We start from the raw sequence: 16,543 nt of genomic DNA on the forward strand, positions 1-16,543 counted from the left end.
TAGCGACGGCTGTGTTTCAATTAGTTGCAGTGTCTACTGTCTGAAAATGTGGGAGGCCAGTTCAAGCGTCCTAACAGGGTGTTTAGGAAACGCTAACAACATTCGTGGATCAAGATTGAGGTGGCAAGTTCAAAAATGGTTCAAATGGCTCTGAGCACTATGGGACGTAACTTCTGTGGTCATCAGTCCCCTAGAACTTAGAACTACTTAAACCTAACTAACCTAAGGACATCACACACATCCATGCCCGAGGCAGGATCCGAACCTGCGACCGTAGCGGTCGCGCGGTTCCAGACTGTAGCGCCTAGAACCGCTCGGCGAGGTGGCAAGTGGTTGGAGACGGGTGAAATGGTTTCGGGATGGCAGGGGCGTCACTCAAGATCCATCGCGCTCGGGATGACCCTCCATGAACAACTTGACAATTGAGTTCCTTCCCTCCCTGCTGGATGTGGGTCACCTATGGACTTTGCGCGAGTTAGCTGCAGAAGTAGGCGGGTACTAAAAACCAGGGATCCAGAATTTGCATGATGCTCTTGGGTTCCACGAATTGCAGCACGGTGGATACCATATGCAATGGGCGGATGCAACAGTGGCGTCGTTACCCCCTTGGAGAGAAATCGCTTCAGAAGGGAGGATGAGGGCCTCCTTGGAAGGATCCTCACTAAGAACGAAACCTGAGTTTGGCCCTACGAACGACGAGTAAAACGGCAGTCCAATAATGAAAACGCCCTGGTTCTCCTCGCCCACAGAACGTGCGCCCTGAACGAGCTGGTGCCAAAGTGATGGTTATTGTGGCTGATGATATCGATGGCTCAGTCCTGCATCACTTTGTACTGCAGTGGCAGACAGTGACTGCAGCCTATTACTGCAGTTTCTTGTGACATCACCTTCGTGCCGCACTGAGAAGAAAGTGGTGGTACTTTCTGGTACTGCATCCCATCATCCTTCAAGACAACACTCGATGCCACATAGCGAACCCCGCGCAGAAGCTCCTGCGTACGTGGGGGTAGGAAGTACTGGGACATCCACCGTATTAACTCGATATGAGTCCGTGCGATTACTACTTGGTTGCCAAAATGAATATCTTCGTAGCACCTGTGCCATAGGGCGGCCATTGCGAGACAATGACAGGGATTCCTGAGGGTATTTTTCTTCCGTCGTTACAACTAAAATAAAATGCATATTTTTCTCATGAAGCGCGTTCCACTTTATTGAGGTAAAGCATTATCAGTGGTCTGTAATTGAAGATATTTCAATTTCATTTGTTTTTTAAGATCGAAAAATGGTTTGTTAACAGTTTGTTAGTTTTTACTGCTTGGTTTCTCGCTTACATCAGGAAATGCCGTCTGCTAGGATGTCTTTGGTTTCTTTCTTCACTAGACTATGATACTTGCAGTTAAATTTTCCGCTACTTTGCAATACTACGCGTTTTTTGCGTTTCACACAGCACACTTCTTCGTGCCGGCCGCTGTGGCCGAGCGATTCTAGGCGGTTCGGTCAGGAACCGCGCTGCTACTACGGTCGCAGGTTCGAATCCTGCCTCGTGCATGGATGTGTGTGGTCTCCTTAGTTAGTTAGGTTTAAGTATTTCTAAGTCTAGGGGAGTTATGACCTCAGATGTTAAGTCCCATATTGCTTAGAGCCATTTGAACGATCTGAACACTTCTTCGTATATCACCGTTTACTGTTCGTTTGGTTTTTGAAGTGCTGCCAACATTGCCACTAATTTGCCTGTGACCTATACTTTTTTGTAGTTAATTATATGTGTGCTATTCTGTTTAATTATGTTGCTGAATACTTACATACTGTGTAAGAGTAATGAAGAAATAGTGGAAGAGTTTTTAATATTTCTTTTTTTTGTGAGTAGGTGGCGGAGGGAGAAACAAAGATGACTCAACGTAAACGCATAGTAGTGTGGGGTAGTGTGATGCAAAGTGAGGTATGAGTTGGAGGAATAGGTGAGGAAAAGACATGAAATGTAATTGGAGGGGGGGGGGGGATGGGTGGGAGAGGGAGAAGGATGGAAAGGCTCTTTTCTTTTTCATGCGTTTTTTTTTTTTCAATTCTTCTATGTAGTGTCTCATTCCCAATATTTATTTGGTCACTGAGCAGCTATTTATTTTGTGTTAATGCTCTGTGTATATGGAAACCTTGGAAAGGGAGGAGGTGTCTGTCTGTACTGTTCCTTACGATGTTCATATCTTTTACAATGTTGCTTGGTCTGTGGTGTTCCTGGTTTAGATGATCTGCATATGAAGAGTGATTTGTACCGTATTTCAGTGTTCTGATGTGTTCATTATATCTTGTGTCGAATGTCATACCAGTCATTCCAATGCATATTTTTCACTGTCCCTGTAACTGAACTGTTATCTGTCTGTTTTTGATTTCAGTTTTGGGATGCAGTTTGGATTGAGTTATTTGCTTTGTAAACAATGTTTATGGTCGGTTTTTGAATATATTACCTATTTTATGTGAACATTTGTTATGGTAGGTCATTTATGCCATTTTTTGTCGTAGCGCTGGTAGTATGTGTTGTTATGTTGGGATTAGTTTTTTCATTATTTGTCTCTTTATTTTTCTGTTCAGTTTGTTTATCCTTATTCTTTTGCCCATTTTAATGCTGTTTGTTTTGTAATGGCCAGCTCTTTTTGATGTTCAGAAGTGTTTAGGGGGACTCTATTCAGTCTGTTTAACATGTATCTGATTGCAGCCTGTTTCTGATTTTGCAGGTGGCTTGGCATTTAAGATAGTGTCACTTGTTGGGGGTTTCCTGAATATGTCAAATATGTGTTTGTCATTTCTTTCCTTATGTTTATGTCTAGAAAATTGAGTGTGTTATCTTGTTCTTCTTTTATTGTGAAACTAAAGTTTTTGCGTGCAATATTTATGTCTTTTGTAGTTGCTGTATTCTATTTTCAGTGTCATTTCACGTCATGTTCCTCATCTTTCCACCCAACTCACTCTCCATCACACTACTATGCATTTACGTCCATTCATCTCTGCTTGTCCCTCCCCCACCTTTTTACCACGGTAAAAGAACCACTCGATCATTAATCCTTGATTTCTCTTACACAGTATATGAATACACAGCAACATAACTAAATGAAATAACACATATATAATTAACCACAAAAAAGTGCAGATCAAAAACAAACTGCTGGCAATGTTGGCAAAGCTACAAAACACAATACACACTTAGAAGTATATACATAAACAGTAAACAGTGGTGTACGAAAATGTGTACTGTATTAAGTTTATAAATAATGTACAGCTCTGCAAAGCAACGGAAAATTAGACTACACGTATCAATGTATAATGCAGAAAGGAACCAATGACGTGCTAAGATAAAGCATATCTTAATGTAGGCGAGAAACCAAGCCGATATTACCGGAAGCAAAAACCAACAAATTGTTAAAAAAATGTCTTTAGACATTAAATCAAATCATAAATATCTTTAACTAAAGGCCACTGGAGATGTTTTACCTCAATGAAGCGGGACGCGTTTTGTGGGAAAAATACGAGTTTCTTGTAGTTCTAACGATGAAATAAAAATAGCCTCAGGAACTGTAAAGCAACTACGGATAATATGGCCACGCAAATGAAGACTCGGCTCTGATGGAAGCGCTGTCGGTATACAGCGCCTTCCATCTGCGTGAGGAGAGGTGGTCAAGAGGGCTTGTAATGCGGTAAACGTCTGTCAGTGAAGTCTAGTATGAATTACAACAATGTTGTCACTACTTCCTGTCCAACATATGTGAATATCAGGTGCAGAGAAGCCAAATGAAAAATAGCTGCAGGGAAAGTGCGAAGGACTGTAAATGAAATGGTCTTCGGATGGAATGATTTAGCATATAGGGAAGTCAAAACAAACTTCCGAGAAATTAATGCGAGGGCTTCAAAAAGAAGATTCTCCGTTCAGAGAAGATAGCGGATAGGTGGAAAGAGCGCACTCGTACTAAGACTTTAGTTTATATTTGTAATTAATCCCTAAGACAGCTTATTAGTATCCTTGAGTAGTTACGCTTGTTGCCGTGTGACCACGGACTTTGATACATGCCCTACCGTAATGAACACAGGAAGCAAATAATTTACGTAAATTTTGTCCGACTCTTGTCCACTGCGCATCCAGTGTCGACTGTTCGGGACGATTTACAAAAACTTTGACTTTTATTGTGCAAAAGTTGGTATCGTAATATAGTCCGACTACACGGAAATGTAGTTCACGTTGCATAAACACCAAAGAAATCTGATTATATGTTATTTTTAATGTAAAAGGACTTTGTTCCTTTTTTTTATTTTTCAGAGCAAGTACTATGGGATGCGGGAGCGCATACGGAACTGCATACTGAGGGCAAATATTTAGTAAGTAACTCTGATTAAAACGTGATAGAAGCTAATGATGAACAACTTGCGTGAAACAAACGAACTAGCTCAAACCGATGAAAACTTTTACAGTCCATCATTTTCGTGATACCTTTGCTTGCGTAAAATTACAGGGGAAAACCTCCGTGAGTGATTTCAGAGGCAAGGACATAAAAACTGGGAAGCCACGCGAAGTGGAAAATAATTCTGCGCTGACTTTAGAATAACCACACCTAACCTAGTGACTCAAAGAGATAGTTCTTTCTTCGCTACCACACAGGTGAAAAACACAGAACTACGGAGTGAATGAAGTTGATGTCAGATCATTGCAAATAAGATAAAAAAATGTTCAAATGTGTGTGAAATCTTGTGGGACTTAACTGATAAGGTCATCAGTCCCTAAGCTTACACACTACTTAACCTAAATTATCCTAAGGACAAACACACACACACACCCATGCCCGAGGGAGGACTCGAACCTCCGCCGGGACCAGCCGCACAGTCCATGACTGCAGCGCAATAGACCGCTCGGCTAATCCCGCGCGGCGCAAATAAGATCAATAAATTCCGTAACTACCATCATATTTTTAAAAAAAATTATGCAAATTGGAGTTAATTCTGCTAGAATCCCTTATCCTGTAGGAAAGTCTGCGATCACTGTATCTTCGCTTCAACATGTATGTGGACCATACCAAGGTTCCTGCGCCAGAAACAGAGAAGCAACTACAAATCCTGTGAGTAAGCTGTGGGGAGACTGCTGTAAGTGATTAGTTTCACTAGGCAGTTACAAATTTTACTTTACTTTTCTACACGAGTCTCATCATACAAAGTATCGGTCTGCCATGTTGAAATAAATTATGTCACAACACCATTATACTGAAAAATTGAAGAAAAACTACTTTTAAATAAATGCAAAAAGAATCTTAATGAAAAAAACCCTACTGCTGGTGCCACATGGTTGATACTGATATGAACAGAGCAACAACTAAAGTTCAGACATTACTCGCGAAAATTAAATAAAAATTAACAATTCGAAATCAGGAACACGAAAGTATTCAATAAAATTAATTAAGTGATATCCTAACAAAAGACGAGCATCTGCCGTTACTAACCGAAACAGATATCCAAGGAACCTTCAGGATTACTAGCTCGGCAGCGGATCCCAAAGCGCCATTAAAAAAGCTATCCAGTGGCGGTTGCCGCGAAAAGCCGTTCTTCCTCGGGAATGGGGAGGATCTCGTGGCCAAGCGTTCGAAGAGAAAACGTGGTGAACGTTCTGACTCGGAAAGAAACAGCTTTGTCAGACTTCTTTGGAGAATACTATCAACGTTGGTAAACACCGTCTGAGCGGCAAGAAACTTAAAGTGTCTCTTACCGGCAGATCTGATTTCATACACCCACACATTTATGCTTGAAGAGATCATTCTTGGACATTGATTGGATAAGGATTGGATACTGGTCATTTCAAAAAATAAGTATTGTTGCACCATGCTTATTCTCTTTCCAAGGGACAGCAGTACACAGAAAAACCATCCGTGGCACAGGTAAACGAAGTTATCAAACAATGTCACACGAAAAAGTAATGAAAGTGGGATTAGGCAACCTCCTTTCAAGAGTACAGTGAGGGCCTTTACGATAATGAGCAAGAGTTTGGTGACATGATAACGGAAGAAAATGGAGTCGATATGGATGACATGGAGGATCCAGTATAAGATCAGAGTTTAAAGGATACTTGGAAGACTTGCGATCAAACAAGGCAGAAGGCATAGATAACATTCCTTCATAAAATCTAAAGTTATTGTGGGAAGCGACAAACAAACTATGATTCGAGTTCATTTGTTAGATGTATGTGTCTGGAGGTGTACCTTCAGACTTTCTGAAAAATATCATCCGCCCCAGCACGAAGATAGCGAGGGCAGATAAGTGTGAGAATCATCGCACAGTCAGTTTAATAGTTCATGCATCCAAGTAGCTGACATAAATAACATACAGTAGAAGAGAAACGACAATCGACGATCTTTTAGATCATCGGTTTGCATGTAAGAAAGATAAAGGCGCCAGAGAGGCAGTTCTGAAGACGCGTTTGATGTGGATAGCAGGACTGAATTGCAATAAAGACACGTTCAAAAAATGTGTAGATCTACAAAAAGTGCTCGACAATGTAAAATGGTGCAATATGTTTGAAATTCTAAGAATAACAACAGTAAGTTATAGAGACAGGCGCGTAATATCCAGTACGTTCAAGAACAAAACAATAGTAATAAAAAATAAGAGAAGAGAGCAGATAGGTGGAAAGAATACATTGAAGCCCTCTATGAGAGGGAAGATTTGTCTGATGTGATCGAAGAAGAAACAGGGGTCGACAGCGAAGAGATACGGAATCATCTGTTAGAATCAGAAATTAAAATAGCTTTGGAGAATTTAAGATCAAATAAGGCAGAAGAGACAGATAAAATTCCATCGAATTTCTGAAATCACTGGGGGAAGTGGCAACAAAACGACCATTCAGTTCGGTGTGTAGAATGAATGAGTCTAGCGATATACCATCCGACTTCCGGAAAAATATCATCTACACATTTCGGAAGACTGCAAGAGATCGCAAGTGCGAGAAATATCGCTCAATCAGCTTAACAGATCGTGCGTGCAAGTTACTGACAAGAATAGTATACAGAAGGATGGAAAGAAAATTGAGGATCTGTTGCCCGACGGTCAGTTTGGCTTTAGGAAAGGTAAAGGCATCAGATAGGCCACTCTGACGATGTAGCTGATAATGGAAGCAAGACTAAAGAAAAATGAGTACACATTCAAAGGATTTGTCGACCGGGAAAAAGCTTTGGACAGTGTTAAATGCGGCAAGATGTTCGAAATTCTGAGGAAAATAGGGATCAGCTATAGGGAGAGACGGGTAATATGCAACATGTACAAGAGCCAGGAGGAAATAATAAGAGTGGAAGAATTAGACCGAAATGCTAAGATTAAAAAGGGCGTAAGACAAGGATGTAGTCTTTCGCCCCACTGTTCAGTATGTACTTTAAGGAGGCAGTGATGGAAATAAGAAAGAAGATCAAGAGTGGAATTAAAATTCAAGGTAAAATTGAAATGAGCGAATGGAATCGTTGGCCGAGAGGCCCCATTCGGGGAAGTGAGGCCGCCAAATGCAAGTCTTATTTCAGTCGACGCCACATTGGGCGATTTCCGCGCTGGTGATGGGAATGGAAGGATAATGTGGACAACACAACACCAAGTCCGCGAGCAGAGAAAATCTCCAACCCGGCCGGGCCCGCTGCAAGGGAGGCAAGCACGTTGCCACCCAGCTAAGCAGGAGGAAAAAAAAAATCAAGGTGAGAAGATATCAATGATAAGATTCTTTGATGGTATGGCTGTCCTCAGTGAAAGTGAAGATGGATTACAGGACCTGATGAATGCAATGAACTGTCTAGTGAGTGCAGAATATGGATTGAGAGTAACTGGAAGAAACACGAAAGTAATGAGATGTATCAGAAATGAGAACAGTAAGAAACGTAACATCAGGATTGGTGATTACGAACCAGATGAAGTTAGGGAATTCTGCTTCCTAGGTAGCAAAATAACCCATGACGGACGGAGCAAGCCGGACATAAATAGCCGACTAGTACAGCCAGAAAAGGTATTCCACGCCTAGAGAAGTCTACTAGTATCAAACATACGGCTTATTTTGAGTAAGAAATTTCTGAGAGTGTAAGGTAAGGAATGAGGAGGTTCTGCTCTGAATCAGAAGGGAACATATAGAAAACACTGACAAGAAGAAAGACATCTGTTTCCATATCAGCGAATAACTTCCATGGTACTAGAGGGAGCTGTAGAGTGTAAAAACTGTAGAGGAAGACAGAGATTGGAATACATCCACCAAATAATTGAGGATGGTGGTTGGTGTGCTACTCTGAGATGAAGAGGCTGGTAAAAAAGAGGGAAAAAATTGTTACAATGTTCCGGGAAGTGCCGTTGAACTTCAACCGGCTTCGTGGCCCGAATTTTTTGCGAATTCCTTGTGAGAGTGTACAGTGAGCCATCATGGACACAGTGTATGAAGAAAGCCTCCGACTTACAATAATATAAAACGCTTCACTAGCGCTACCAAGTATATTGTAAAAGTACGTCATGACGTATAATGTTGTCCAAATATTCTACTGTGATTTAACAGCTAAATGGCTGGCTCTGAGCTCTATGGGACTTCACATCTATGGTCATCAGTCCCCTAGAACTTAGAACTACCTAAACCTAACTAACCTAAGGACATCACACAACACCCAGTCATCGCGAGGCAGAGAAAATCCCTGACCCCGCCGGGAATCGAACCCGGGAACCCGGGCGTGGGAAGCGAGAACGCTACCTCACGACCACGAGCTGCGGACATTTAACAGCTAGTTGTTGGAATGATTAAATGGATATCAGTAAGTGGCCTAGTCTGGCTGTTGATAAACTTTACATACGAAACAGTTTCTTATGTGGAATCTTACCTGCAGGATGGGGCTAGATGTCTAAATTGCTGCAGTTAACAGAATTAGTTAACAACGGCTGTGGAGGCATGACACTGCTCGTTATAGTGACTAAAATACTCAAGTTACTTAATAACAAGTGTTCGTTAAATGAAGAATTTCACAGGATGCTACTACCTGAGATAAGTGCCTTAGTTTTGTAAAGTAAAGGTCTTTATCATATCTATGAAGGACAACAGCAATTAAATAAGTTCGGTTCTTACATATTTTCATTTATTTCATAAGCAGTGAATGAATAACTTTCTTCCGTTCAGTGGACTAAATTTAATGGTATTTCACTCTTATGTGCGTTAATCTTGGAGCAAGGTAATCTAATATATTCAGGATTAAACAAAAGCATTCCAGAAACACATATAAAACTATCTTTCTGTCAGTGTACGATGTTCAGTGAAAATAACAGTGACTACTACTACCACAGGTAACAAATCGTATTAACTGCTATTCAGGGGCTGCAGTTGATCATATTAATCACAGCGAAGCCGATTTTTTCCGTTACGTGAGTTCAAGTTAAACCTTTCATGTTCAAAGTCTACGTTTCAGTGAATCGTGTGTGCTAATGTAGAAACACTCGTACCACATAAATAAGGCATACATGCACGTTGTAAAGCTTTTTTTTTTTTTTTTTTTTTTTTTTTGCGACCGATACAAAGTCACGTGTGAACCATCAGCGAATGCCAACCGAAACTATAATCAAAGAATACAGTTTTATAAATATATACTGCACACGGTGTGCTGTCGATTATCGATTGTGTCACTCAGACAGAGCACTCTCACCCCCCCTCCCCACGCCCCTATCTTCTCCAACTGAAGTGCAGAGTGGCATGGATGCCAAAGTACCTACATTTGGCCTCCCAGCCCGCACGTGTCCGCACAGCCGAGGGAGGTGTCTGGTGAATAACTCCGCCGATGCTTGAGGTCCCATAGTGTGAAGTTCAGGCGCGGCACAGCTGATCGGTGACGCCATGGTTCTCTCTCTCTCTCTCTCTCTCTCTCTCTCTCTCTCTCTCTCTGTGCGTGTGTGTGTGTGTGTGTGTGTGTGTGTGTGTGTGTGTGTGTGTGTGTGTGTTCTAGAATTCCTAACCTAAGCTGAATGAAATGAGCGAACAATATCTGTTTAATGACCAAGTGTATTTGTTTCTCGTTTTTCAGCCATGATTAATACTGTCAGGTACTTTTCAATTCTAAATATTGCTAAGATGATGCTCTTATTATAAAACAACCTAGTGTGTGTCTGACTTAAGATGTTTATTTTAGTATTTAAAAACTTAAATTATCAATTTGATTGTGGCATCTGATAAACTGTCTACTGTGGCTTTTTAGGTTCAAATGGCTCTGAGCACTATGGGACTCAACTGCTGAGGTCATTAGTCCCCTAGAACTTAGAACTAGTTAAACCTAACTAACCTAAGGACATCACAAACATCCATGCCCGAGGCAGGATTCGAACCTGCGACCGTAGCGGTCTTGCGGTTCCAGACTGCAGCGCCTTGAACCGCACGGCCACCTCGACCGGCGGATTTTTAGGGTTCCTTACCTCAGTCGGTAATAACAGAACCCTTATCATATCAATTCGTTATCTGCCTGTCTGTTAATTCCTCAGAACCCTATTTTCGGATACTGGTAGATGTATGAAGCTGAAACTTATGTCATATATAGTCTACAGTTTCTTGGTGGTGTCAAAAAAGTGGAGCCTCTAAATCAGTGCAAGCAAAAGGTAATTTATGTTACAAGTTTTGATACTCGCAAACTCACTCAACAAAACCTGCAAGGTACTTCCCGTTGACCTAAAATCATGAAATTTCCCCAGAAGCAAGGTTTAACGGTACAAACAAAGGAAAAAATTCGGTACTTCTTAATTTGTAATGATATTACACGAAAAACATTTATTTTGTTATTTGTTATTCGACTTAAGATTAGAAATTAAATATTCTCAGAAGCCATGGAATTCCTGGAAAAGATACGTTGGCAGTATCAATGCCGGTAACAGGCAAAAATTGTCGAGATCATCGATTCCCAGAATGCGTGAACAGTCTGCATATATAATTAATGTTGTACTGAAAGTTCAGTGCGTGAGTCCTACCTGCACCTGGCCAGTTTTTATCGTTTATTTTGATAATTTTAGAATGCCGCCGAGGCTAACAATTATTGTTAAGAGTCTTTTTAATTTCTGGCTGAGCACCTTACCACTCCCAGCTCCATGTTTCCCGCCATTTAGGAGCGGCATTTACACTGTCACGGGATAGTCATATAGTACATACAGGTTGCTTACGCAATTTCGCAGACGCACCCTATCCATTCCTCTCGTGTGCGAGAACGCTTCATTAGCTTGAAACAAAACTCTCCAGCACTTTAGCAGGACGGAGCTGAGGACACGGCACCTCTTGAGCCTGAGCTTCACTCGGTTCCACACGCGAAACAAATGCCTTCGTCCTTTCCCTGCCCCAACCTCCGCCCGTAAGATCTGAGCCTTGAGTAGGGGGGCGGGCGCAGCAGCTATCTGCGACGTTCTCCACACCTCCCTTCCCCCCGTCATGATGAAACAGACTCACTTTTATTTCTTTTCCCCTAAGCCCCCTCTACTGCTCCCGCAAGCAGAATTCCTCTTAATTCTGCAATCACACTGTAAATGGAGGCAGCACTTTCTCCTGTATTCCCGCGAGCCGGAGATTCAGAAAAATTTGCATTGTGAGAGAAGAGCAGCTAAAGGGAGGGGTTCAATATATATTCATTTAAACCCTGCAGAGGCCTCACAACACATCTGACTATCCAGTTCTCCACTTACTTACAAACGGCCTTCCAAATTGCGGAAAATTTCGTATAAGAGTAGAAAGTAAACACTGAAATAAATTTGATAATGCAAAGGTTAAAACTTCCAAATGTACTACCCGGCAAATACATATCGTAACTTATTTACTACTGGAAACAATGTGGGAAAGACATTATAATATTTTTAGCGAAGTAGTTTGCTGCTTTAGAGTCAATCAGTAACAGTACAAAAATGAACCATCATTTCCGTATTACATTAATGTTAAATCTTCCCACTTCGTAAAATCACTAGAACAGCTATGTTACTAGAGGAGGCCGAAATGCACACTTTTAAGCTCACGCAGGTTGGTGTGAGGAGGGAAGGACTGTACTGACGTGAGGTCTGGAACATGACAAGGAATTAGAATTCAGAAAGCGGATGTAATTAGTTTGATAATTAACTTTAATCCATTAATGATGAACGTCGCTCTTGACGGTACATGATTCACAATATTATCTGTTCAGAATACATTTGTAGTAACTGAATATGGCGCCTTGCTAGGTCGTAGCAATTGACGTAGCTGAAGGCTATGCTAAACTGTCGTCTCTGCAAATGAGAGCGTATGTAGTCAGTCAACCATCGCTAGCAAAGTCGGCTGTACAACTGTGGGCGAGTGCTAGGGAATCTCTCTAGACTAGACCTGCCTTGTGGCGGCGCTCGGTCTGCAATCACTGATAGTGGCGACACGCGGGTCCGACCTACACTAACGGACCGCGGCCGATTTAAATGCTACCACCTGGCAAGCGTGGTGTCTGGCGGTGACGCCACAGATACCACTATTAGGTGATACGAAATGACATTGTTGCACTGGGTTAATTTTGAGAGACTTTAGTGTAAGATGACGGTATCTGTGGTAATCTGCGATGTCATCTGCCATTTCATCCATTGATAAACAATTAAACTTTGTGTATATAAAATGACAGATAAATGAATCTTGAGCTCAAACCCCGGAGTATACAAAAATATAATTAGAACAAAGCACCATTCATAAAACGGAAGTGTTGAAAGAGTACTGAATTCGTCATTAAATCATGTGAATCCGTATGTGGAAATCATCACACATGACGTAAGGGATACGACCCTGGAGAGTGACACCAGGCAGAGAGTTGCGCTGGAAGTGACACTATTCATTGGCTAGTGAATTCGATTTATTTGAAGAAATAGTGAGGTAATGAACAATTTGGAGAGAGAATACTGAGGGCAAAAAACAGTGTTGAACACTGGACATAGAAGTATGTCAACAGGTTTATTCTGAGAAAGCGCAACATATTGAAACTTATGGTGCGACAGGAAAAAACGGTATATGGTTAACAGTTGATATAAGGCAACACGGGAAACAATACGTGATAAGGCAAAAGGAGTGAGTGTAACTCTCTTCGTTCAATAAATCATTTGCCTCCAAATTTACCAGGCAGAGAGTTGCGCTGGAAGTGACACTATTCATTGGCTAGTGAATTCGATTTATTTGAAGAAATAGTGAGGTAATGAACAATTTGGAGAGAGAATACTGAGGGCAAAAAACAGTGTTGAACACTGGACATAGAAGTATGTCAACAGGTTTATTCTGAGAAAGCGCAACATATTGAAACTTATGGTGCGACAGGAAAAAACGGTATATGGTTAACAGTTGATATAAGGCAACACGGGAAACAATACGTGATAAGGCAAAAGGAGTGAGTGTAACTCTCTTCGTTCAATAAATCATTTGCCTCCAAATTTACCAGGCAGAGAGTTGCGCTGGAAGTGACACTATTAATTGGCTAGTGAATTCGATTTATTTGGAGAAATAGTGAGGTAATGAACAATTTGCAGAGAGAATACTGAGGGCAAAAAACAGTGTTGAACACTGGACATAGAAGTATGTCAACAGGTTTATTCTGAGAAAGCGCAACATATTGAAACTTATGGTGCGACAGAAAAAAACGGTATATGGTTAACAATTGATATAAGGCAACACGGGAAACAATACGTGATAAGGCAAAAGGAGTGAGTGTAACTCTCTTCGTTCAATAAATCATTTGCCTCCAAATTTACCAGGCAGAGAGTTGCGCTGGAAGTGACACTATTCATTGACTAGTGAATTCGATTTATTTGGAGAAATAGTGAGGTAATGAACAATTTGGAGAGAGAATACTGAGGGCTAAAAACAGTGTTGAACACTGGACATAGAAGTATGTCAACAGGTTTATTCTGAGAAAGCGCAACATATTGAAACTTATGGTGCGACAGGAAAAAACGGTATATGGTTAACAGTTGATATAAGGCAACACGGGAAACAATACGTGATAAGGCAAAAGGAGTGAGTGTAACTCTCTTCGTTCAATAAATCATTTGCCTCCAAATTTACCAGGCAGAGAGTTGTGCTGGAAGTGACACTATTCATTGGCTAGTGAATTCGATTTATTTGAAGAAATAGTGAGGTAATGAACAATTTGGAGAGAGAATACTGAGGGCAAAAAACAGTGTTGAACACTGGACATAGAAGTATGTCAACAGGTTTATTCTGAGAAAGCGCAACATATTGAAACTTATGGTGCGACAGGAAAAAACGGTATATGGTTAACAGTTGATATAAGGCAACACGGGAAACAATACGTGATAAGGCAAAAGGAGTGAGTGCAACTCTCTTCGTTCAATAAATCATTTGCCTCCAAATTTACCAGGCAGAGAGTTGCGCTGGAAGTGACACTATTAATTGGCTAGTGAATTCGATTTATTTGAAGAAATAGTGAGGTAATGAACAATTTGGAGAGAGAATACTGAGGGCAAAAAACAGTGTTGAACACTGGACATAGAAGTATGTCAACAGGTTTATTCTGAGAAAGCGCAACATATTGAAACTTATGGTGCGACAGGAAAAAACGGTATATGGTTAACAGTTGATATAAGGCAACACGGGAAAGAATACGTGATAAGGCAAAAGGAGTGAGTGTAACTCTCTTCGTTCAATAAATCATTTGCCTCCAAATTTACCAGGCAGAGAGTTGCGCTGGAAGTGACACTATTCATTGGCTAGTGAATTCCATTTATTTGAAGAAATAGTGAGGTAATGAACAATTTGGAGAGAGAATACTGAGGGCAAAAAACAGTGTTGAACACTGGACATAGAAGTATGTCAACAGGTATATTCTGAGAAAGCGCAACATATGGAAACTTATGGTGCGACAGGAAAAAACGGTATATGGTTAACAGTTGATATAAGGCAACACGGGAAACAATACGTGATAAGGCAAAAGGAGTGAGTGTAACTCTCTTCGTTCAATAAATCATTTGCCTCCAAATTTACCAGGCAGAGAGTTGCGCTGGAAGTGACACTATTCATTGGCTAGTGAATTCGATTTATTTGAAGAAATAGTGAGGTAATGAACAATTTGGAGAGAGAATACCGAGGGCAAAAAACAGTGTTGAACACTGGACATAGAAGTATGTCAACAGGTTTATTCTGAGAAAGCGCAACATATTGAAACTTATGGTGCGACAGGAAAAAACGGTATATGGTTAACAGTTGATATAAGGCAACACGGGAAACAATACGTGATAAGGCAAAAGGAGTGAGTGTAACTCTCTTCGTTCAATAAATCATTTGCCTCCAAATTTACCAGGCAGAGAGTTGCGCTGGAAGTGACACTATTAATTGGCTAGTGAATTCGATTTATTTGGAGAAATAGTGAGGTAATGAACAATTTGGAGAGAGAATACTGAGGGCAAAAAACAGTGTTGAACACTGGACATAGAAGTATGTCAACAGGTTTATTCTGAGAAAGCGCAACATATTGAAACTTATGGTGCGACAGGAAAAAACGGTATATGGTTAACAGTTGATATAAGGCAACACGGGAAACAATACGTGATAAGGCAAAAGGATTGAGTGTAACTCTCTTCGTTCAATAAATCATTTGCCTCCAAATTTACCAGGCAGAGAGTTGCGCTGGAAGTGACACTATTCATTGGCTAGTGAATTCGATTTATTTGAAGAAATAGTGAGGTAATGAACAATTTGGAGAGAGAATACTGAGGGCAAAAAACAGTGTTGAACACAGGACATAGAAGTATGTCAACAGGTTTATTCTGAGAAAGCGCAACATATTGAAACTTATGGTGCGACAGGAAAAAACGGTATATGGTTAACAGTTGATATAAGGCAACACGGGAAACAATCCGTGATAAGGCAAAAGGAGTGAGTGTAACTCTCTTCGTTCAATAAATCATTTGCCTCCAAATTTACCTCAAGAGAAGATCGACGCATTGCGTCACAGCTAAACCTCATCTTAAGGTAACAAAGAACTGATTATTAGGTCGCTTTCTTGTCTACTTGCTAGGTACAAATTTTGATTTCGAACTAACTTCCCGGTGAGCTAGCAACTTGAAACGTTCGACATATCTCAGAACTGGACGACAATGCGGTAATAACTTGTTTTCCTGTGTGGTGTGTGTGGCGGAGGGTACTTTGTTTAACATTATCATTTCCGGATGATCTGGAAACTTGAAACATTCAACACAGCTCAGAACTCGTTGACAATGTAATGTTACCTTACTTTATTGTCAGGTGTGTGGCAGAGCTTACTTTGTGTTCCACTGCTATTTCCCCCTTTTCCTGTTCCGCTTGCGAATGTTTTTTGGTTAGATCGGTTGTTGCTCAGCCCCTGTGTGAGTTCGATTCTTTCTAATTTTTAACTTCCATGTCTTTTCGTGAAATTATAGTAGGTTGAAGCGAACTATTGACCGACTCAAGTGAAGCGAAACTGGAATAATCTTGAAATTTATCACATGTCTCTTTTCTAATCGGGTCAAAATGTTTGAAATCTATTGAAAAATATGACACACACACACATGCACAGGA

The sequence above is a fragment of the Schistocerca piceifrons genome, chromosome 6 (genome assembly GCF_021461385.2).
Source record: "Schistocerca piceifrons isolate TAMUIC-IGC-003096 chromosome 6, iqSchPice1.1, whole genome shotgun sequence".
NCBI classification, from domain to species: Eukaryota; Metazoa; Arthropoda; class Insecta; order Orthoptera; family Acrididae; genus Schistocerca; species Schistocerca piceifrons.